Source organism: Amblyomma mixtum, chromosome 5, assembly GCF_055824585.1.
Source record: "Amblyomma mixtum isolate Tamu chromosome 5, ASM5582458v1, whole genome shotgun sequence".
NCBI lineage: Eukaryota > Metazoa > Arthropoda > Arachnida > Ixodida > Ixodidae > Amblyomma > Amblyomma mixtum.
This window is the reverse complement of record NC_143016.1, coordinates 182,969,201-182,992,707: the sequence shown is the minus strand read 5'-3', so window position 1 is coordinate 182,992,707 and position 23,507 is coordinate 182,969,201. Positions and strand designations below refer to the sequence as shown.

General features: G+C 46.5%; 1 long non-coding RNA gene across 1 annotated transcript; it reads right to left on the bottom strand.

The window, feature by feature from the left end:
- Positions 1–8,143: 8,143 nt before the first annotated feature.
- Positions 8,144–9,825, bottom strand: LOC149345015 (uncharacterized). Its single transcript, XR_016282808.1, has 2 exons — positions 9,297–9,825; positions 8,144–8,386 (listed from the first exon to the last, which is right to left on the bottom strand). It is a non-coding gene; the product is annotated as an uncharacterized LOC149345015 (long non-coding RNA).
- Between the last annotated feature and the right edge of the window lie 13,682 nt (positions 9,826–23,507).

Here is a 23,507-nt window from a genome sequence, read left to right as displayed (position 1 = left end):
CCACAGGGAGCGGTGCTGAGCCTTCTCCTCTTCAATATTGTCCTTATACACTTAAGAAGAAACCTTCCGCGGGGGGGTCCGCATAACAATTTATGCTGATGATATCTGCATCTGGACCGCATCACATTCGCGCTATATTACCCAGCAACGTCTTCAGAGAGCGCTATTGCACATTTCGATGAACCTGACTTCCAGAGGTCTTCGTCTCACGCCAGAAAAGAGTGTTGCAATGGCGTTTAGAAGAAAAGCGATGACCCGATATCCGCTGCTCCTAGGCCGACGATCGCTACAGTATGTACGATCTCAGCGATTCCTGGGTGTTGTAATCGACTATAATGTGTCATGGACACCTCAGATCAAAAACACTTTGCAAGAGGATCACTGCAGCATCGCAAGTGTTCAGGTTCATGGCTGGAACAAAGTGGGGTCGCAACTGCCGATCAATGCTGCTGCTTGACAAAGCCTGCGTTGAAGGAACCTCGCGCTACTGTCTACCAGTGCTTCAAAGATTACCTAGATCAAGCAATAAGACTCTCGTTGCCGCTCGGAACAACTGCCTGCGAATATGCCTTGGCCTCCCAAAGGGTTCCTCTGCATCAGGAACAGTAGCGGAGGCAGGATGTCTCCCACTAGAGATGACTGCCGCCCAGGAAACTATGCGTACACATCTCCGCCATGTCCTGCAAGGGACGAAGCACTTGCCGCACCGTGTTCACTTAACTCACAGCAACTCTAGCTTTGGCCAGGCAGTGCAGCTCCGGCCCCTCCCTACTATTAATCAGCCACAGAAACCTCTGGCCTTTCCTCCGTGGACACTCTTTTCTCTAAAGGTGAAGAAGTTTGTTCCAGGTGTGAATGCAAAGAGCCGCATGCCACAGGCAGCGCTTCTGCAAGCTACTCTCGCCTACTTAACGGAGGAATATAGGCAGCACACGGATATCTTCTCCGATGGTTCAACTACTAAAGAAACCTATTCTTGTGGCCTTTATGTGCCCTCAACAGGCCATGCCCTTTCTTACCGGCTGCAGCGGAGGACATCCTCTACGACAGCTGAGCATCACGGCATTAAGGAAGCTGTTTCTTACATCCTGCGCCTAACCGCTGGCCGTTGGGTTATCTTCACCGATTCAAAAGCATCTCTGCAGATTCTGGCCAACCTGCTGAAGAAAAGGAAAACGAAACATCATTTAACTATTGCCGCAGGCCACTGCATAATGTTTCAGTGGGTACCTGCTCACTGCGGCATTCAGGCTAATGAAATAGCAGATGAAGCGGCCCGTAAGGGCCATCAACATCGGAGATACATTCGAACTTTTTTCACGAAATCTGATGCGTCCCCATTGGCTAAAAGTTTTGCTTCCGAAGAAACGTATCGGCTCTGGACTTTGCCGACACATCAGTACCAATTTCTTCACTCAATCGACCCACATCTTAGATCAAGACTCTCACCCAGAATTCCTCGACATCTGGAAACACTTTATCATCGACTTCGTCTGAATGCTGCATATACAAACGGCTTGCGATACCGTTTTGCACAAATGAACAGTCCGCATTGTGAGAACTGTGCCTCGATAGAAGCTGTGGAACATATCTTGCTTGAGTGCCCTGCGTATGCTAACGAGCGTGCGTACTATGAACATTGCATGCAGAAGCTCTGCCCAGTGCCCCTAACAATGGACAAAGATTTAGGTCCCTTAGCCTGCTTTGGGCAACAGAGACTTGCAATGAACTTTCTATTTACATATTTAAAAGACATTGGACATATTGATAAGCTTTAAATCCACTTGCACGTTACCTTCATGCATTCTTCATGCAGTGAACTTCGTCAGCCCAATTGTGGGACTATGCACTCCATCATTCCATAGGTTACATCAATACTCGCCATTGCATCCTTAGTACCCATTTCCTGGCAGCATTTTATCTTCGTTTTTTTACCTGTTCCACCCTGCTCTCCTTCTGTCTTTATCTCCCAAATTCCCCTCCCTACGCAAAGTAGCATGCCAGCGATTTTTAATGCCAGCTAAATTCTCTGTATTTCATTAAAGAGTCTCTCTCTCTCTCTCACACACAAACAATGTGGAACCCATTACATGGAGGCGCGGATCACACCGACGGGGACTAAACAGTGTTCGCAGGGGCCGATCAGCCGGACAGCTTGGCCGCGCCATTGTTCACGCGGATGTCACAGCCATGGCCGCAGCCGCAGACACTATAGAGCCGGAGCACAGGCGACTACAAGCCACGTCCTTTTTTTATATAGGCAACGCCATCTACTGGAGAAGTGGAAGTGCCGAATCGGTCGCGAAAGCACCCAGTTTCCGCTCTCAGCTTTTATTTTACTGTATATACGGTCAGGCAGTCAGGAATACAGAAAGGTGGAGGTGGAGGAACCTGTCAGAGTTAAAGCAAACTGTATTAAACATTGAGCAGTCTGTACAACACATGTCAGATGTACACGATCAGTTACTTGAAGCATCTGCAAGGCACGAAAGGGACATTGAGGGCCTTCGAAAAAGAGTCGATGATGTCGAAAGCAGCCAAGACAAACAAGAAATTCAAAAGCTAAAACAAGAACTAAACGATCTACAACAGTATAGTAGACGCCAGAATTTGGAAATTCATGGCCTGCCCCAAACTGAAAATGAAAACCTTCTTGAGACACTCAACGACCTTGCTGGAAGGCTCGACCTGCCCCTCCTGTCCGAGAATAACATGGAAACTATCCATCGTCTCCCACCTGGCAAAGACAAAGAAAAAGCGCCAGTAACCCTTATACGGTTTCATAAACAGTCTACCAAGAAGGCCTGGCTTGCAAAGCGCGACAACCTGAAAGACATTGAAGATGATATTCGATTTTTTCGTAACCTGACAGCTCTGAACAAGGAACTGCTATGGCTCGCCAAAGGAAAAGAGAAGGAAGGGTGAGCTATCGTTTCGTGTGGTGCGCCGATGGCAGGGTTTTTGCTAGAAAGGAACAGAATTCCCTAGCGATAAGGATTGCCTCAGAAGATGATGTAGCTAAAATCGAGTGAACTGCTGTGAAGAGCGTTGAAAGTAGTTTATGAAATCTAGACCAGTCATGGCCTCTTATTTTGATGCAGACCTCTTCAATAAACTGAATGCACAAAGCCTCAAAAACAAAACCGAAGAAATCGAGGCGAATCTCGATCAATTACAGCATGGCTTTGACATTATGGGCTTCACAGAGACATGGTACAGATGAGATACGGATATCAGGCACTTTCCTGAATACAACATTTTCATGTACCGTGAGAACAAACGTGGAGGCGGTGTCGCTCTCTATATAAAGAAGAACCTAGTTTATGAAATTATCCGAGAATTCACAGTTGTAAATGAAGCATATGAATCTATTAGTATTGTCCCCAACAAAGTTGCTGTTCTTTTGCTATATCGTCCACCCCACACCACGAGCAGTCAGTTTTTTGTATTTGTCGAGTCTTTCGTCGAATTTGCCGCTGTCAACAAATGGCATGTAATAATATTTGTGGATCTAAATATAGACCTCCTTGCAAACAGCAACGTAACAACAAATCTGATTGAGCTTATGTCATCTTATGGGTGCGAAAACGTCATTGACCAGCCCACAAGGGTAACTGAACACTCTGCAACATTAATTGATCTATGCTTCACTAGTTTTCATTCTCAAAATGTTGTTTCGGGAGTGTTTTCCTCTGCAATGAGTGACCATATGCCCTTTTTGCTCTATTTCCATTAAAAAAAGAAGTCTCAAAGAATGCCTACACTCGTCGGATAGTGAATCCTGAGAGAATTGGCCGGTTTTGCTCCTTGATGAGTGAAACTAATTGCGAAGAGGTGTATCACGAGACTGATCCTTCAAAAGCTTATGACATTTTCTTACAAAAAATAATTCAGAGCTACCATTGTGCATTCCCTTATGTTACCGGTAAGAAGCACAGGAAAGCTAGAAAAGAATGGATCACACCATCACTGTTCAAACGCATTAATAAAAAAAACTGCATGTTCTCTCGTTTCCTAGAAACAAAGAGTCAGGCCGATCTAATAGAGTTTAAGAAATGTAGAAACAAGTTAAGCTTGGACCTCAAGAAGGCAAGGAACGTGTATTGTGAAAATAAAATCACCCCTATAATTAATAACTCGAAACTTCTTTGGGGAGCTGTTAACAAAATTTTAGGAAATGAACGACCGCGTATACCTACTGAGTTGGACATAAATGGAGCAGTCCACTCCGGCGTGACGCTTGCAAATCAGTTTAACACTATTTTTTTTGCTTCGAAACGGCACATGCCTCAAAATCTGCTACTTCATACATTCCGCCGGCTTATAGCGATTCTTTGTTCTTGGCGCCTAATTCAGACAAAGAAATAACACAGATTGCAAGCGCCCTGAAAGACACATGTTCGCCCGGCAATGATGAAATCAGCGTCCTTCCTATCAAAGCAGCTAGCTATCTTTTATATTTCCGGCCCACTTACCTACATTTGTAACAGAATGCTAGTGACTGGTGTGTTCCCTGATACAATAAAAGTAGTACGAGTTACAGCTGTATTTAAAGGTGGTCGCAAAAATGACCTCAAAAATTATAGACCAATATCGGTATTGCCCCTTTTTTCTAAAATAGCAGAGCGTGTTATCTACAAAAGATTGTATGAGTTTATTCAAGCGAAAGACAATCACTAAACATCAGTTTTGATTTCAGTCCGGAAAATCGGCTGAATCTGCGCTACTGCCAATAAAAGAACATATCCTTGACAACTTTGAACACCGTCTTTTTACTGTGGGAATTTTTCTTGTCTTCCAAAAGGCGTTTGATTCTATTAAACACCAAATCTTGCTTCAAACGTTGACCGCATACGGCATCCGTGGGTTGCCACTTTCATTAATTGAAAGCTACCTTGCAGGCAGAGTGCAATATACACAGCTTCACGAATTCAGGTCAAGCTTGGAGGATATAAAATTTGGAGTCCCACAAGAATCAATTTTGGGTCCCTTGCTTTTTCTTTTATACATCAATGATATTGCTAATATTCCTTTTACTCCTGCCATTGCAATGTACGCCGATGACACTAACGTCTTCTTTACAGGCGCAGACCTTCACTTGATAGAGCAGCGTGCTAACATCTGGCTTAACGAGCTTCACATTTGGCTTAAAGTGAATGAGATTAACTTAAACGTAAAGAAAACACAATTCATAATATTTCGTCCAAAAAACAAACCACTACTCTACGACATAAAGTTTAGCATTAATAATTGTGAAATAATGCCTGCAAACTCATGTAAATTTCTAGGAGTCTTCTTCAGGTCTGACCTTGGTTGGTCTGGTTTGGTTTATGGGGTTTGACGTCCCAAAGCGACTAAGGCTATGAGAGACGCCGTAGTGGAAGGCACCGGGAAATTTCTACCACCTGGGGTTCTTTAACGTGCACTGACATCGCACAGGCCTCTAGAATTTCTCCTCCAAAGAAATTCTAGCCGCCGCGGCCGGGATCGAACCCGCGTCTTTTGGATCAGTAGCCGAGCACCATAACCGCTGAGCCACCGCGGCGGCCTTGGTTGGTCTGAGCACATAAATCATATCCGAGTGAAGTTATCTAGATCTCTTGGCATCATATACCGATTAAAAGATTTTTTGCCGTTACGTGTTAGGAAAAGAACTGTATTTTTCATTTATCCACTCTAACCTGACATACTGCCATCTAGTCTGGGGAGCGTGCAACAAGGTAGACTCTGAGCGTCTTTCTTCGTTACAAAGAAAAGCCTTAAAAATGATATCTTCTCATCAATCCTCATCAACAAACTCCCTGTGCACTAAGTTAAACATATTACCATTTCCACAGCTCCATAAATTTTGCTTAGCCACATTGATTTTCCGCGAAATTAAACTTGATTATGCCGCCTTTTCAAACACATGCTTAAACAGAGACATAGCATACAACTTACGCACTACTTCATTGACAGGGTTAATACCGAGAACAAACTATGGTACTAAAACTATACAGAATCAGATAATTGCGTTGTGTAATGAATATCCATACATAATTACACTTGACAAAGAAAACGTAATGATGCCACGTTTTAAAAAACAAGTAAAGCTACTTCTCCTTCCTTCAAATGTATAATAGCTTTCTCCTGATGTCCCATTGAGGTTTCCATTAATTTCTCTTGTGGTTTAGATGGCGTGATTGAAATTGATGCATTGTTGCTTTGTGAAATACTTGAGCAAAGATTGTTAGTAACTGTATAACCTTCTTCACAAATAATTTTTTCCAATGTCTTCATATGTGTACATTCTTGTGTGCATACCTGTGTAGTTAGCTATGTGATTCTCTTTGTGTCCATGTCCAACATACTTTTAGCGATTCTGTGCCAGCTGTCAGATGTGTTCGTCCGGGGTGAAGGCCTCGTCAGAAGACACAGGAGTCTCCTTTTGCCTTACCTCGTGGACATATTTCACATCGTGTATCTCTGTCCGAAATAAATTGAAATTGAAATTACTTACCAACTCGCCCAAATTTCCGCCTTGATGATACAGAAAGAAAGGATTCCGAAATAAACTGTTTATTGGGGCTCACTCGCGCCGAAAAAAAGAACTGAATGACGGCGGCGACGATAGGGAACAAGTTTGGTCGGCAGTCATCGAACAGGAAGCCCGCCTGAGAACGAACTTTCGAGAGGTGGTGGCGGTTACACATTTATTGCCCCAAAACGGAAGGGAGTAGGCGGGGCTGGGGCGAGTCCAGGGTGGCCTCCAGTCGGTGGCGACCTCTTGAGCTCACGGGATGAGGGCCAGTTGGGTTGTGTTTCATGAACTAGCTAAAAGCCTGTCCCATTCCTCCGCTGAGGGAGCTGGCAAGAGTGTCGTCGGAGGGGGTCTTCTAGCGCAATCCCATAAAATATGGTCATGGGTGGCTTGCGTCCCGTCACTTCAGTGCGGGCACGCAGGGTGATATTCACCGTTTGTGATTAGACTTAATTGGTAGGGGCTAAGAATTCACTTTGTTTGTAGACGTCTGACTTTCGTGGCTTGCGCCCTGTCCAGGTCGGGGTGAGGGGCTGGATACATGCATCTTTGTTCGCGATAAAAGACTGTAATCTCCACGTACTAGCGAGGCGCCTCGGTGTGGGCGTCCGTTCCCGAGGTCTCTAGTCCCCCAGTTGGTTAAACCGCGGGCTAGACGGCCGACCCGCTCGTTTCTGTAGTTATCCGCCAGGGCCGGAACCCATACGAGACTGATGTTGTGATTGAGAGTTCGGTTGCGCAGAATTCGCATTGCGAGCGCGCTTACCGAGTTTTTGCCGAAATTTGAATGGCGCTCTTAGAGTCGCTTAGAATAGTTTTGGTGCGGGAATTCACGATGGCCACTGCGATAGTTACTTCCTCTGCCTCACGTATAGAGCCAGCGTAAAAGGTTGTGGCGTTAACGAGGGCTGACTTTGGAGTGGCCATAGATGCCAGGTATGTTCCGGAAGCATTTGATGTATTGAGATGGTGGTGGCGGTGGCAACATTTATTTAATCATAGGGAGAGGTGTTGGCGGTCATGACCTGAAGAGTCACGCCCTTACCACCACTACCCAGGCAGCACAACAACATTGGCCGAACGTCGCGCAAGTGTTGGCAAAACTTGGCACGAACATCGGTCCTACACTGGCATTTGGGCCGAGCGCTACCACTTCACACATTGGCCTTACTTTCATGCCAGTTTTGGGCCAACGCTCGGCCGATCAAGCGGCCAACGCAGTCCCGATGTTCGTTCTGCAGCATGGACCAGCAAAGGTCTCATACTGGCATCCAACTTTCAAACATTGGTAGCCAGCTTTCGAATAATGGTTTCCAGCTTTCGAATATTGGCATCCAGCTTTCGAATAATGGTTTCCAGCTTTCGAATAATGGCATCCAGCTTTCGAACGCTGGCACATGCAATTAACCCACTCGCCAATGACCGGCACTGTGGATAGATGTACATACATAACATTCTACCTAGCAAATATTCATAAATGAGGGTGCGAAAGAATTCCAGAAAAAAGACCCGTTTATTGCTTTGAGTTACAAGAATCACGCTTCTAGCGCACACAGGATGGTTTGCGCTACCACCAGCCACCCTGGGGAGTAAAGAAAAGGGGCCCAAGAGCATGGTGGCCGAGGCTGTGGGAAAACAATTTATTTTCAAGTTTGGTGAGTGCCGATCAGGTTGGACAAAGCATCTCGGCAAGCTGCTGCGGCACGGCTAAGGCATCCAAAAAGCGCTCAACGGAGCTGTCCTCCAGTGAACTGATCAGTCATATCCGAAGTAATCGTTGCACTCCACTTGCAAGGGGGCTGCTGGACTGCATTCAAACAAATTCCTCGTCCAGTTCTTGCACGATGGCCTCACGAAGTGCCAAGCCTGCAAAGAGATGCATGATGTCATGGTAAGTTGAATTATGGCCATCACAGAACAAAAACAAACATAACAAAGATAACACCGAATTTTGTGAAACACAGTAATCGTGAAGACACTAGCAACATATTTTACAGGATAATTTTTAATTTATTCTTAAGAACCAGCCCCACATTAGTTGCAGAAAGTGGAATTTAATTTACTAAACTTCCCTTACACCAAATGGTTTAATTTAGTTTAATGCGTCGTGTCGCACTCCCAGTAAATATATTCAATGCGAGATAAGGAAATTAATGTGATATTGAAAACAGATTAATGTATTATTTTGTTTTAATATCATAGCTTGTGTCTCTAAATTGTGAGGTAATTTTTTATTCCAGTAAATATGCACAGGTTGTAGCGTCTCTTCCACATGGACGTCAAAACAACATTTTTGATTAGTTTTATTTAATGGGGTCAAAAATGCGGCTTGCGACTTTTGACGAAATACGCTGAACGCAAGGAACTCAGGGCACCTTTGTTTTACCTTAGTTGCTTCGCATGCATGCTATAGTTGGATTCGAAACTGCAACTTGAAAACCGCACAAAAATACTAGTCTGATAGTCTAGAGTAATGCCCTTTTTCATTGCGAGAGAACTTGGGCAAAAGCTTTAACCAGTAATTGCGGATTTTCTATTGAGTCTGCAAGAGTAGAAGGCAAAAAGAAACACTACGGAAGTATTACACATATCCTTACCAACTAGTCTGCAGTGGAAAATTAATTAAGCGGTTCTGATTTCCGTCGTGCGTAAGCGGTAAAGGACATATTCCCGAATGCATCCTATCTCAATTCATATGAGTTCAAACCCGCTGTTAGCCAAAGTAGTGAATCTTTAGTGAGTTCATCTCACCAAAGACGAAAAATTAAATTCTCACCATTCGGCCACAATTCCACTGCGCACGACGTCAAGCAAGCCATTTCGCAATGAGAGTGGGTACACAGAAGTCGTCCTCGTGCTTTTTGGCTCGCTCTCTTCTCCTGCCGAAAAAATAAAGGCGCATGTAGTCAAAGCAACATTTACTACAAAAACCACTTTAACTTCCAGACGTATATCAAGATAAAAGAGTTTTAGTACTTACAAAAGATCTTGCAGGCGGTACGAACAGCGTCGGAGCTCTCCTAATATATGAGTGTGGCTTTTCGCGTGCGCAGACTATGAACGGTGCTAGCTCGAGTGTGCATGCATTTTCGTCGCGTTGGTTTGCACGTGGTTGAGCTCCGCCGTGCAGTCAAGAATGTCTTATTGTGATGAGTCGCGCGGTTCCAAGACGAGCAGTGGAGACGATGGTGTGTGTGTGTGGGGGGGGGGGGGGGGTTGGCTGGAGGGGAGAGAGGAATTTTCCTTTACACAGGTTTTGTGGTTCCGAGAAAAGTCCCCGAGCTGAAAGGTGGAGACAGGGAGGTGGAGGAACAGCGAAGCGCGTAGCTGCGCGCGAGGGAAAACAGGTTTGAGAAAGTGACAACCAAAAAGAAAAAATAGCGCTTCGCGGGGTGGGGGGTTAGCCCGCTACCTGGAAAAGGGCACGGCCGGGAGAACAGGTGGGGAGATATTGGACTTGAAGACTTGAAAGAGAGAGGGAAAGAGGCCAAAACACGTGAAAAGGGTTTGGAATTTTTGGAGAATGAGTCACATGGCCACAGGCAGTACAGAAAGCAATATCTACAAGAGACAAGTGGATGGGAAACACGGAAGCGTCAAAGTATTGCTACAAAGCTGCAGCAAAAGCCTGAAAATTTTGAAGTGAAAAACTTGGAGCTTCAAGATGCATTTCGCCAAAACGACTTGAGACACTCGCGTATTTTGTGGGGCCGTATGATGTGGCTTCTGTTAGTTCAAGATAGCTTAAAATGTTACCACATAATAACAAAAATATAAAGCAAAAAAAAATATCCAAGCAGAATGCGCGCTCTTTCATAGTTTCATGTACCGTACATGCGCCAAACAAGCTAGGTTAACATGCGTCTAACGCCAGTTGTCAGTCCATTTATTCAGTGGTCGTCGAAGAATCCTCAAATTGTTTGTTGGTGTGGAAGTTTCGCGCAAAAAAGCAAAAACAAACAAAGGCATGTTGAATTGTGGTTCGCAACTACTTTCGACGGTTTTCATCAATAAAGGTCATGTTCGAAAGAAAAAAAAAACTTGCGAGTAAATATGCAAGGACGTGAGCAAGAGCTATATTGCCCCCAATGCAAATTACGCAACAGAAGAATAAAATGGTCAAAAACAACAATTTCCAACAGAACGATTTGCAGAAAAGGAAGGAAATAGCAAATCAGAAAATACGGGAAAGGCGCCATCACAGGGCACGACGTAGGGAAGCGTAGGAATCGCTTAGCACGTGTCCGCGTGCGTTTATGAAGCACCCGCCTAATATTTCACGAGCGCAACGCATAATTCGAAATTACGAGGCGACTGCTTCGTTTCTGGACGTTGCCAAAACTGAGCACAATTTCGGTTTAGCGAATGCACTTGCGCTAATCTATTACGTTTGTATCGCGATCTCCCTGAAGCAGACACCAGCTGCGCACTGCGGCAGTGAATTCCTAGAGCGAATAAAAAAAAGTGATTTTTTTATTCCAAAAATTTAATAAAATGAAACTTATTTGATTTTTGTTGAAGGCACCTGTTCACAATTTTTGTTGAAGGCGTCTCGGGTGTAATCAGAACGTTAATTCTGATCAACAGGACTTCGATCGCAATTCTAAACGTATTATTGCTGCTCACTGCGCAACCAGAGTGCAGTTTTTCCAACGGAATCATGGGTAGCTTTGCTCACAAACTGCAAAAGTGTTCGCTTAAAATATAATAATAAATAAAACCAAATCTTTGAACTCGCATGCTTTAGCGCGTTCGAAAATTATGAACTGCCGATATGGTACTCGACAATAAAATTAATTTTGAACCCATTTTAATGGATGACACAATGTTTACCAACGTTTGCCAGTATACTTTGAACACTGGATAAGCGGTGGTAATCCTAGGCCAATATAGCCAGCTCCCGGAAATGGCATAGCCAATTCTGGCAAAGAGTGGAACAACACTGGCTAACATGGCCCATGATAGCCATGATTCGATGATGGCACAGCCAGCAATGGCAAACAGTGGGGCAATCCTGGCTAACCTGGCCCATGATAGCCAGGATCTAATGAGGGCTCAGCCAATACTGGTAAAGCGACGGAAAACCAGGGCCATTGTTGGATGTGCTAAGGAGTGGCACAACCAATATCGGATAATCACTGGCAACTCTGGGCCTAGTTAGGGCCACGCTTTGCCAGTGGATTTCCAATATTGGCCCGCCGTCGTGTGCTACCTGGGTAGGTGGGATGCTTAGTCAGGCACCCTATTGGCGTTTGCCGCAGCCCGGGCGCACTGCGTTAAGGCCCTTTGGGCCTCGAGGGTGCAGCAACCGGAGAAGGTCGCTGCCCAGTCCTCTCGGGTGGGGTTTGGGATAGGGGGTAGGGACGGGTTCTGCTAGCAGGCCCACACCATGTGGTAGGTGTCACACACCTCCCCACAGTGTGAGCGCCGCCCGTCGAATTGAGGATCGAAATACTGTAGAGTTGCTGGGCACATCATCATGTTGGTGAGCAGGCGCAGGAGTACCCGCTCGTTGACCTTCCCCAGCCCATTGCACGGGGTGGGAAGAGTTTGGTGCGTGGATTCGTAATAATCGCATATTTCCTTAAAAGTGTAAATCGGATTGAAATCGAAGTCTTGGTCGGCGTCGGGTCCCGTGGTAAATGCCCGGAGAGAGAGCGCGCGGGCGGCGGCGTCGGCTGCCTCACTTCCGTGGACGCCTTGGTGACCTGGAGTCCAAACGAGAGATGGGTGCTTGCGATCCGAGTCTCGGCTACAATTTTGGTAAATGCGATAAGCTAGGGAAGTAACCCACCCTTGCGTGACGTTTCGACAAGCCCCTCGCGAGTGGGTGATTATGTATTTGGAGGAGCTGTCAGGGGCTGCCAAAGCGATGGCAACCTCTTCTGCGTGAATTGCTGACTGGGCCTTGAAAGTAAGGGCGTCTACTGTTTTACCCTCGTGGACGACTGCGTCCGTGTACCATCCCCTGGGGTCCGGGCCGGACGCGTCCACGTAGAAGACTCCTAGTTATCTCTGAAAATGGCGGTCCAAGGCTTCCGCCCGCGCCAGGCGCATGCCATTCTGCTCCTCTTTGGACATATTGGTGGGGAGAGGCCGCACTTGGAGGGCGCGTCTGCAGTGTACGGGAAGGCGCCATCTATCCTCTGTGAATTGATTGTGCTGGATGTGAAGTCGGGCTAAAAGGCGGCGACACGACCCTGTCTTCGTGAGACGAGTGTATTTGTTGTTGAGGTGGGCCTCCCGAAGCTCCCTAAAGGTGTGCACCATCCCCAGTGCCATAAGGCGGCTGGTAGAGGTGGAGACCGGGGGGTCCAGCGCTCGTTTCATGATTTTGCGGAGGATGACCTCGAGTGCATCCTCCTCCTGTTTCCGCAGGTGGAGGTAGGGAGTGGAATGCAAGATTCGACTGGTCACGAATGCGTTCGTCAACCGCAAGGCGTCTTTGTATCGTAACCCACCGCGCTGTTGTGTTGTGTCGCAGCGTCGCTGGTTGTGTATGAAGATTCCGAGGACTGATTTCCTTGGATTCGCGAAAGGAACCGCTTTGCAACGAGAGATTGATTTTGGTCGAGCATGTGCGCGAGGGACGCAAATGCACGAATTCCGATTTCTGCGGGGAGCATTACAGACCCCAGTCTCGAACATAGCGGTCCACTATGCTGGCGGCCGTTTGCAGGTGTGTCTCCATATCCGCCAGGCGTCTTTGTGTAGCCGGGATGGTGATGTCGTTGCGTACAGCGCGTCCTGGACCCCTTCGACTGCGCCCAGCAGGGCGGGTAGGCGCATCATGGCAATGTTGAATAGCAAAGGAGATAGCACCGCGCCTTGTGGAGTCTCCCTCGTGCCAAGCAGGAAAGGTCCGTGCTCTTCGTCATGTATTCGGATGTAGCACAGTCAGTCCGTGAGAAATTGTTTAACGTAATTGAAGGTATTGGTGTCGCAGTGAGTTTGACTCAAATGTGTGAGTATGATCTCGTGAGTTACGTTATCAAACGCTCCTTTCAGATCGAGCGCAAGGAGAATTTTATCGTTTTGGGGGTGTGTAATGGGGTTCAAGATTTCGCGGTCTAGTTGGAGCAGGACATCCTGTGCGGAGCGGATCTATGTGGGCGAAATCCGAACATGGTGCCCGCGAAGGTCTTGTGTTGTTCGAGGTACTCGCACAGCCGATCCCGCACCATCTTCTCCATCAATTTGCCCACACACGAGGTCAGAGAGGTGAGTCGGATGTTGTCCGTGACGATCGGTTTCTCGGCCTTCGGGATGAAGGTGACAAAGGCCGTCTTCCAGTCAATCGGGGAGCGGGGATTCCCCCGTCCAGATCGCATTGATGTATTCTAGAAGGCACTGGTACGCTGAATCAGGAAGGTTCACCAAAAGTTTGACAGTGACCTTGTCCCGGCCCGGCGTGGTGCCCCTCTTCATTTTGGCCAGACCCGCCCGCAGATCGTGGAGCTGGAAAGGCTTGTCCAACTCCGAGTTTCCCCTGCCTGCGTAGGAGTAGGCCGATCTGCGGGCGTCCTGAGTTGTGCACAGGTAGCGATCCCGGAGCGCCTGTGCACAACTGCGTTGTATTTCTTTGGAATGAGTGCATGGCTTTGTGTAGTTGCTTTTGCGTTTCTGTGAGGGTATGTGTTGGATTGATCAGGGCTCGGAAGAGCCGCCATGTGTTGCGGCTCGACATCTGCCTCGCCGTCATGTTGCAGCGGTCTACCCAGTTGGAGTCAGCGAGTTGGGCCGCGTACTGAGCTGCCTGCCGGGTGAGGTCTGCAATGCGCGTTTTGAGCTTCTTCTTGTGTTTCTGGTGCTTCCACCGGGGCGTGGGGCCTCGGCGCGCCTCCCAGAGTTGGAGGAGGCGGTTCTGCACGTCCGTGACCACCTCTGTGAGCTGTATCTGCTTCCCGTGGGAGCGAAGGTGCGATATGACTGACCGGGACCAGTTTGCGTATCGTTGCTCTTTGATGTTCACGTTGGTGTCGGATGGGAAATTTTGGCGAAAGGTGGTCCAATTGAGGACGCGTGCCAGTGTGGTAGGGCGCTTCAGGGGGCGTGTATCAACAGTGGTGTTGATGATGCAGTGGTCGCTGCCGAGAGTATCCTCGGGGTTGATCGAATCTGCGTGTACTATGTTGCGAGTGAAGGTGAGGTCCGAGCATGTGTCTCGTGTCGCCGAGTTGCCTACGCGGGTAGGAAATGCCGGGTCGGTGTGAAGGGTGAGGCCCAGTGTGGACGCCAACTCCGCCAGCATGCGTCCGCGCACTTCCTCCTTACGATATCCCCATAGCTGGCTAAGGGCGTTGAAGTCGCCTACAATCAGTAGGGGGTCGCGACCCGCCTCTTTAAGTCCACGGCTAAAGAGGTCCGCGAAGGTCACTTGCTTCATTTTCGGGGAGCAGTATACATTAAGTACGTGCAGGGTAGGATCCGATCGGCGAAGCGGAAGGATCCTTACCATGGCGAACGAGTAGGGTATCTTGAGATCGAAGTCGATTTCGTGGCTGTGTACGACTTGTGTACGAGGAGACACGACGAGGGGTCTCGCTGAAACGTCACGTAGTTAATTTCGCCACCGCTCCTGGCTCCTAGAGGGCGACCACGGCGGCTAAAGCCTCGAAAGTTTCTAGGTAGAGGCGCAGGTTCACGCGTTTATGCCAAGCCTTGAAGCCTCTACAATTCCATTGCGTTACGGTTACCAATGTGTGTGTTTTCGGAGGAGCTGCGTCCACGTACACTGCTCGTGGGTCGTTCTCGTACTGCTCCTCACGGGCCTGCGCCCTTGCTTTCCTGCGGGCGTCGTGTCTGCCTGGCAGCATGTTCTTGGCTACTGGTTCAACAACTAGTCTAGTGGTAATGTCGACTGATAAATTCGAGATCTCGCGTGCAACGTAACCGCAACAGTCTTCAACAAAGTAGGACTGGTTGCGCTTGTCTGCGATCATTCGAGATAAATCTAGTCGCATCTCCATCACAGACAAACGATAAAGTCGAGTGCCGGCGGCCCTGAGCAGGAACAAATAAACATCAGAAAGACTTACAGCATTACCCACCCTTCTTAGAGAAGCATAGTCCCGATGATTTACAACGAAACGAAATGTGGGCGAAAATAAACACATCCGAATCACGCACGGGCCACGAAACGCGCTTTGAGGTACGTGGCCTTGTCAGACAGATGTGGGCTGCATGCGTTCGCGCTGAAAACGTGGAAGACAGGCGAGAATGCAGCAGCAGGTGGCAGCGTTCATTGGGTAAGCTAACTCTCGCCATCAACCATTAGCGGTCACCTGCCAGGGAAGCTGAGAAATTCAGTCTGCTTTTAACGATGCGCTCCCCAAGTCTTGTGAGCAATGTCAGGAAACCAGTTTTCGGAACCTGGTGCAAAGACTGAGTCAATCCGGATACCCACCGTTGATTTTAGTCTCGGTGGCTGAAAAAATGTTACAGAAAATGCAGTGTACAAACGCCCCCCCCCCCCCCCCCCCCCCCGTCGCATGCCAGGGAACGCAACAAGAAACTCGCTGTTATTCCTTACGTCTTACGTACACCAAGTTTCCCACCACCTCAATAGGATGGGACAAAAAGTAGGAGAGGACGCTGTTTTTTAAGCCCCTCACCGCCTCTAGACTGAGCAGGAGAGTGAACGGTTCAGGTGAAAAAGATCTCGAATGTCCTGTCAGACATCGTGACCCCTTTTAAGCTGCAGCACTGGTGTCGTGTACTCAGTCCCTTTGTGCTGCGGCAGGAAATACATCGGTCAGACTGGTCGATGCATTAATAAGACATTGCTCGAACACAAAGCTAATTCCAGCAACTTAGCCGTCCACGTTCGTGACTGCAGTCCTTGTCGCCGGCGCCGTCCGATCTTTAAAACAAAAAACACAATTCTCGCAAAGAGCAGCAACCAGCTTAATCGGCAAATAATTGAGGCAGGTTTCATTAACAAGCAACAAGATGTTTACGTCAGTACGCCCTTAGTAGCCCTGTTGGAAAAGGATTTTGCGTTTCTTTCCCAGTCACTGTAATTTGGCGCCTTCGTCCCTTACACGGCTCACTGTCAACCCCCCCCCCCCCCCAGCTCTTTCGCCACTTCTCTTTTAATATTTTGGGGACACTACTTCTATTCTTTTATTTTAGCTTTCATTCCCCTCTTAGCCTTAGCCATCTTTGTACTTTTAGGTCGATTTTACGGTTTACCCTCATCCCCACTTTTTAGCCGTGTTCCTTGTCGGCTTGCATCACATCTTTTTAGGCCGTGTTTGATCGGTTGGTTTTCTCGCATGCTTTTAGACCATCAATTCTTCCCCAATTTGAACCACCATTTCGCTTCATTCCCTTTTATGGGCGTCTTCACACCGTCTTCTGAAATTTTAATATCTTTCGCGTCGTTGCCTTTTGCATCTTACCGTTTTTATCTTTTTATCACGGTCATCACCCAGCTGCACACGACTCCCGACACGTGTAATCTCGCTTTTTCACCAAATGTTGTTATTATATCTTTCCCCTGCCCCCTTCACTGCCGATCTTTGCTGTTTGTGTCCTCAGGGGTGCACCTGGCACCTGGCCGACCAGAATGAGTGTACCTTTTTTATGTTTTTTTTCTTGCTTCTCTACTGTGTGGGTCAATACGCGCCTGCGGGCCTAACCTGTTTTCTTTGGTTTATTGTTAGTTGCCTTGACTTCCCCATGTGCCTTACAATCACGGGTTTTGGGTGCAGTATGAAACATGCTCATCACCCTCCTTCAAAATTAAAGTTGTTAGTCTAGCGCCCTGTGTGTGTCGTCTCTCCTTTGTCCCTCGTCTGTCAGCGCTGCATGTTCAGGCTGACGGGTATCTGTCGCAACCAGTGTCTTCGCTTTGGCGGACGCGGTTACTGCGACGCACGTCTTTTGTAGCAATAGCTACACTACTAGCTACACCAGACGCTTTTCTTCAGCATGCTCGCACTTTCGCCCTGGTTGCACCTCGGGCGTGAGCGCACCGACCTTGGGCCGTTGCCTAGCAACCGCCGCGGTGGACTCCCGAACTGCACGTACAGGAAGGAAGGTTGTGGGAGTGAAAGAACAGAGAGAAAGAGGGGCCGTAATGGAGAAAATGAAAACTGCATTTGAGGAAAGGAAATTATGCAGTAACTGTCGCGCATATCTCGGTGGGTGCCCGACATCCCTGTGTAGAGGAACGGAGTAAGTGGGAGTGAAAGAAGAAAGAGAAAGAGAGCCCGTAATGAAGAAAATGAATTTGAGGAGAGGAAATTACGCAGTAACTCTGATTCCACGCCCAGGGAAGAAGATGAAGACGGAACGCCCAGCGAAACGCAGCGGCGAAAGACTGACTTTGCAATGGACAACTTGCAGAATAACGAGTGCCCTCTACAATTTTCCAACCAAGAACCCTCGTACGCAGACGGCAATCTCTCATTCTTCTTCGAAAAGGGAGAGGAGAGCCGTCCCTTTATCTGTATGGGAGGGAAATTGTTGAAAGGACACAATAGAGCTGAGGCGTGAACGGCAGGTGCGGGTCGAGAGAGGCAGTCGTCAAGGGAATGCATCATTGTAACCTTTGCACAGCTTTCCTTTACACTCTACCTCGAAAGCTGGCAATGTCTGACAGGGCTTGAGGTTCACGCAGATTTGTGGGGCGCCCCGCACACCTTTTCGAAGAAGGACACAGTGCAGGGCTGCTGACTCATCTCCCCTCGCGCTAAACCCTTCATCAAGCATTGCAGGAAGCAAAAACGTGTCTGTGAACGAGGGTTCTTGGTTGGAAAACATCTTCCTGTAAGTCAGCTTTCCCGCAATTTTGCAAGTTGTCCGACTCGGAGAGTGCCACTCGCCCAGCTGTTGCTATCGCGTCACTCCAGGTTTAACCAGAGCTAAACCACAGCCAATTTTTTTCTTTCACTCTTTGCTGTTATATTTTTCAACTCTCTTATATCGATGTCGTGGTGCTGGAAGTAGTATGAGAATATGTCTATTTAGGGAGGTAGTGACCGCAGATCCGGATAATGAGAGAGAAATAACTAGAAGAATAAGAATGGGGTGGAGCATATATGGCTGGTTTTCTCAGATCATGAATGGCAGTTTACCAATATCCCTCAAGAGAAAAGTACCAAACAGCTGTATCTTACCGGTACTCACCTATGGGGCAGAAACGTGGAAGCTAACAAGGAGGGTTCAGCTTAAGGACAACGCAACGAGCTATGGAAAGAAAAATGATAGGTGTAACGTAAGAGACCGGAAACGGGCAGAGTGGGTGAGAGAACAAACGCGGGTTAATGATATCCTAGTTGAAAACAAGACGAAGAAACGGGCTTGGGCAGGGCATCTAATGCGAAGGCAAGATAACCCCTGGTCCTTAAGGGTAACGGAGTGCATTCCAAGAGAAGGCAAGCGCAGCAGAGGGCGGAAGAAAGTAAAGTTAAAAACTGTTTAGCTTTATTACTAATAATAACCTGAGTCTCATCTGCGGTGGAGACATGAATATTGATATGATTAAAAATGATGCTACAAAAACCAATTTTGAAGTCCTGTTAAATGCTAATGGGCTTAGGAATGTAATTAACCTCCCGATAAGAGTAACTGAAAATTCACAGTCGTTCATTGACATGTTTCTTACAAATGTAAGTCAAGATAAACTTAGGTCGGGAGTACTTTCTTTCGACCTCAGTGACCATTTACCAATATTCATTTGCACTAAAGGATATGTACGGAGTGAGCTTTCAAGACCCGCACTAACAGTCCAACATATTACCGAACAAAACCTTTCGATATTTCGGAAAAAAATAGAAAAGCTATCCTGGAAGGATGTCTTAGAAAGTATCGATGTTAACGTAGCTTATGACACGTTTCTTGAAATACTGCAGCCTGTATACGCAGCTAGCTTTCCTGAAGTGCGTATTAAACAAAAGAGAAAGATTAGGAAGCCTTGGGTCACAGCTGAACTGAAAACAAGAATTCGATATAAAAATTATCTTTACAATCTCTTTATCAAAACTAAAGATCTAAATAAATATAAAGAATTTAAAGTCTATCGAAATCGCCTGAACAAGGACTTAGCAATAGCACGTCGTAAACATTTTGCAAATCTTCTGGAATTTAAGCCAGGATCCACAGACGTCACATGGAAGAGATTAGCTTCGCTATTGAATTATAAGGCATCACCGAATGTGACTGAGAAACTGAATATAGAGGGTGTCGAACTAACTGGAAAACCACTTGCAGATGCGTTTAATAAATATCTTGTGAATCTTGAGGTGCAAGATACCGTTCACAACAATCTGGAAAACCTTCGATGGAATAGAGAGACAATTTTTCTGTACCCAACATGCGAGGCTGAAGTGCTCACAGTTATAACGAGCCTAAACAACAGTAATGCCAGAGATGTCGATGGTTTTAAAACAAAACCTCTTAAATATGTTGCTGATCTCCTTGCCTCAGTTATAACACATATCTTCAACCTTGGTCTTAGCCAAGGTGTCTTTCCCCACAAAATGCAGCTTGTGCGAGTAAGTGTTGTTCATAAAAAGGGCAACAAGAATGACATGAACAACTATCGGCCTATCTCTATCTTACCTATTTTATCTAAAGCTTTCGAGAAAGTGATATTGTGCAGCTTTAGCAAATTTGAAGAAAAACCTAAGATAATAACTAACTCTCAGTATGGCTTTCGGCGAGGTCTAAGTACAGAATTTGCTCTTCTGACACTAAAGGAACAGATTTTAACACATTTCGAGCAAGGTAATTTTATACTTGGAATATTTTTAGGCTTTTCCAAAGCGTTTGACCTCATAAATCATGAAATATTAATTCTGAAATGTCAGCGGTATGGTTTCCGTGGCAAAGCCATACGTTTAATACGATCATACTTGGAACACCGAAAACAAATAGTTAGAATAGCAGACTCGGTTTCTGAACAACTAGAGGTGCGTAGTGGTGTACCGCAGGGCAGTATTTTGGGCCCATTCCTGTTCAACATCTACATAAATGATATTACTAATATTTCCCCCACTGCAAAATTTATTATATATGACGACGACACGAGCATTTTTTTTTGCAGGAAAAGATGTTGAAGAATTATGTGACTCCGTACAATCTACACTACATGCTTTAGAGGAATGGACTCAGAAAAACTGCCTGACGATCAATGTGTCCAAAACTAAATGCATTTTGTTCAGGTCAAAGGGCAGAAACATAACAGTAAACAGAAATATAGCCTTACACTCTGTTCCCATTGAAATTGTTCCTACTTTTAAAACCTTAGGAGTTATTTTTCATGAAACTTTATCCTGGGATTATCATATCAACCATCTAGCAGCAAAACTCTCTCAAGTTATAGGCCTCATATATCGCAATCGAAATATTCTACCCCGAAAGGTTATGCTGGCCATTTATAACACCCTATTCTCCTCAAGGTTAAACTACTGTCAGTTAGTCTGGGCATCTACAACAAAGGAAAATGTACAAAAGCTTCATATACTGCAGAAAAGGTTTCTTCGTACAGTAGAAAATGTACATAGTCGCTTTCACAACCATGAAATATTTTTAAAATACAATGTGATGCCTATTATGACAATGTAGGACTACCGACTGTGTAAGCTTTATAAACAGGAAGTAAAGAATGGTGGTACATTCTTAAAACAGCTAGCGAATCTACAAAACAACACCCCAAGTCATGCCACCCGTTACAGCGAATACTGGACGGTAAAAACATACCGCACAATATATGGTCGTCAAACACTGCCAAACCAGTTGCCGAGGTTATTGAATAAATTAAATAAAGAAAATGTACAATTACAAATATATCCATTTAAAAAAATCAGGAAATACTACATGTCCAAATGATCATGCCTGATTGTCCCTGACAATCCGCAATTACACTTCTTTTTGTTCCTTAATACTTGAGTTTGTTTCTACACCCATATCCTTTTCAACTGAATAATTTCTTCTTGCACTGAGTGACCATGTTTACCTACCGGATTTTTATTTTTATTTTTATCGTATTGTATCCATGCTATTTGCTCCTGTCGAATGAACTGTAATCTTGACTATCTTTTCTTGCCTACAACCGCCTGTGTATTTTGTTCTTATGAGTTCATAGAACTGATCTGTCATTGTTTCATGCCTTAAGCCACGGTAATTTTATGTTCTATCCATCATGTTGTATGTTCTATTCTATGTTATTTCTATTAATTTATGCCGTATATCACAAAATTTTATGTTGTATTCTGTAAAGAAAATAGAATTTATTTATCAGGGTGTACTGTGAGCTGTACTGTGTATAGCATCTTTTTTTTGCATATAAGCATTGCCACTGTACTGCTGCCAAGTGCATTGGGGCCTGCGGCTCTGTCAAGCTGTCGTTTCTGACAGCTTTTACTGCCGGCCTCCAGTGTCGACTGTGTACCCTACGACAGAAATAAAGAGATTATTATTATTATTATTATTATTATTATTATTATTATTATTATTATTATTATTACTATTATTATTATTAAATGGGCCGAGGAGATTAAGACGTTTGCGCCGATACGGTGGCCGCAACTGATGAAGGACAGGGTTAATTAGAGAGTAATGGGAGAGGCCCTTGCCCTGCAGTGGGCGTAGTCAGGCTGATGATGATGATGATGATATGTGGACGTGCAAGCGGTGGTGGCTCAGCTCGAGCCAGTCGGCAGGCCCGTGCAATTTTCTTTTCTCCTTCTTTAAGTCGCAACAACAACAGGCAGATTGGGTGCGCTGCCTATCCAGTGTCCGGAACTGACAACGTTACAGACGCGAAGCCGCGTCTAGTTGCCCGGTACACCTCAGCTTTCCCTCTACAACGCAGGGGCGTCTGATTCACGCAGACGTTGGTGGGTTGCGACACCACGGGTACCTGAGAATCCGCAGGGACATCCCCGCAGGGGGATGATGGTGAGCAGTGCGTCACCACGGACACGAGCACCCGCGCTTAGCCGTGCGTGGCATCGCCGTGTCTGGGGAAAAGGGGATCCTGGTGGATGAGCCAATGCCGAGCGTTCGGACATTTAAGGCCCCTCGGCGCAGGCAACACACCAATTTGGAACCGCACCTCCGTCCTGACCCGACCGGGGGAAATCGGCAGTCGCCTTTTTCTGTCCTCCCCTCCATCTTTCACTTTCCTATCTCTTTCTTACAACTCTCCTGTCTCCTCCTCTTTTCTCCATTTTTTTTTCACTTTTCATAGGCGGCTAGGGTTAACCTTGTCTGGCGAACTACCCTAGGTTTTGCCATATTTAGTTATAGCAGTGTGTACAGCTGGCGTGTGCAGGGCTTGTTTTCCAAGTTCCTGTCCCGTCCCCTTGTTGGGCTCCGTGGTGGGTGGCTGGCACCATAGCGGAAAAATATTTTTTTCTATGGCTATTTCTTTACTTTGAAATGATCGTCCTCTGAAAAGAGGGCGGACCGATGTAACCTCATAGTTCTTCAACAAAAAGAAAGCATCGTTCGCAAGGAAGGATGGGAAAACTTTATTTACACTAATGGTTTTTCCTGCGGTTTGGGGGCACCTTCAGAGACGTCTTGTTTCTACCCCCAGGAGCCTTCTCTGTCGAAGTCGTCCGCCTCTAATCAGTGGTCGGTTGCCCTCAGTCCAGGGCTCCGCTGGCCACTGCCGCCCGTTGAGCTCGCTGTACCTGACCTTGTTGGTATTCACAGCGGTCGCTGGCCAGCAGAGTCTCCCAGTGCTACGCACTCAGGTTTTGTATTTTCGGGACCACGTGTATGTTTTGGCAGGCCCATGTGATGTGGTATAGAGTAGGTTTTTCGTCGCACCAGGGACATTTGTCCGTGTATATCGTAGGGTGCATTTTGTTTAGTATATGTAGGTTTGGGAAAGAGCCTGTTTGTAATTGTCTCCAAGTGACAGCTTCCTCTCTGCTGAGAGATTTGTGCGGTGGGGGATATCGCATTCTTCTGCCTCTATAGTTTTGTAGTATGGCCGAGTATTCCCTGGGTGCTGGCGCGAGTTCCG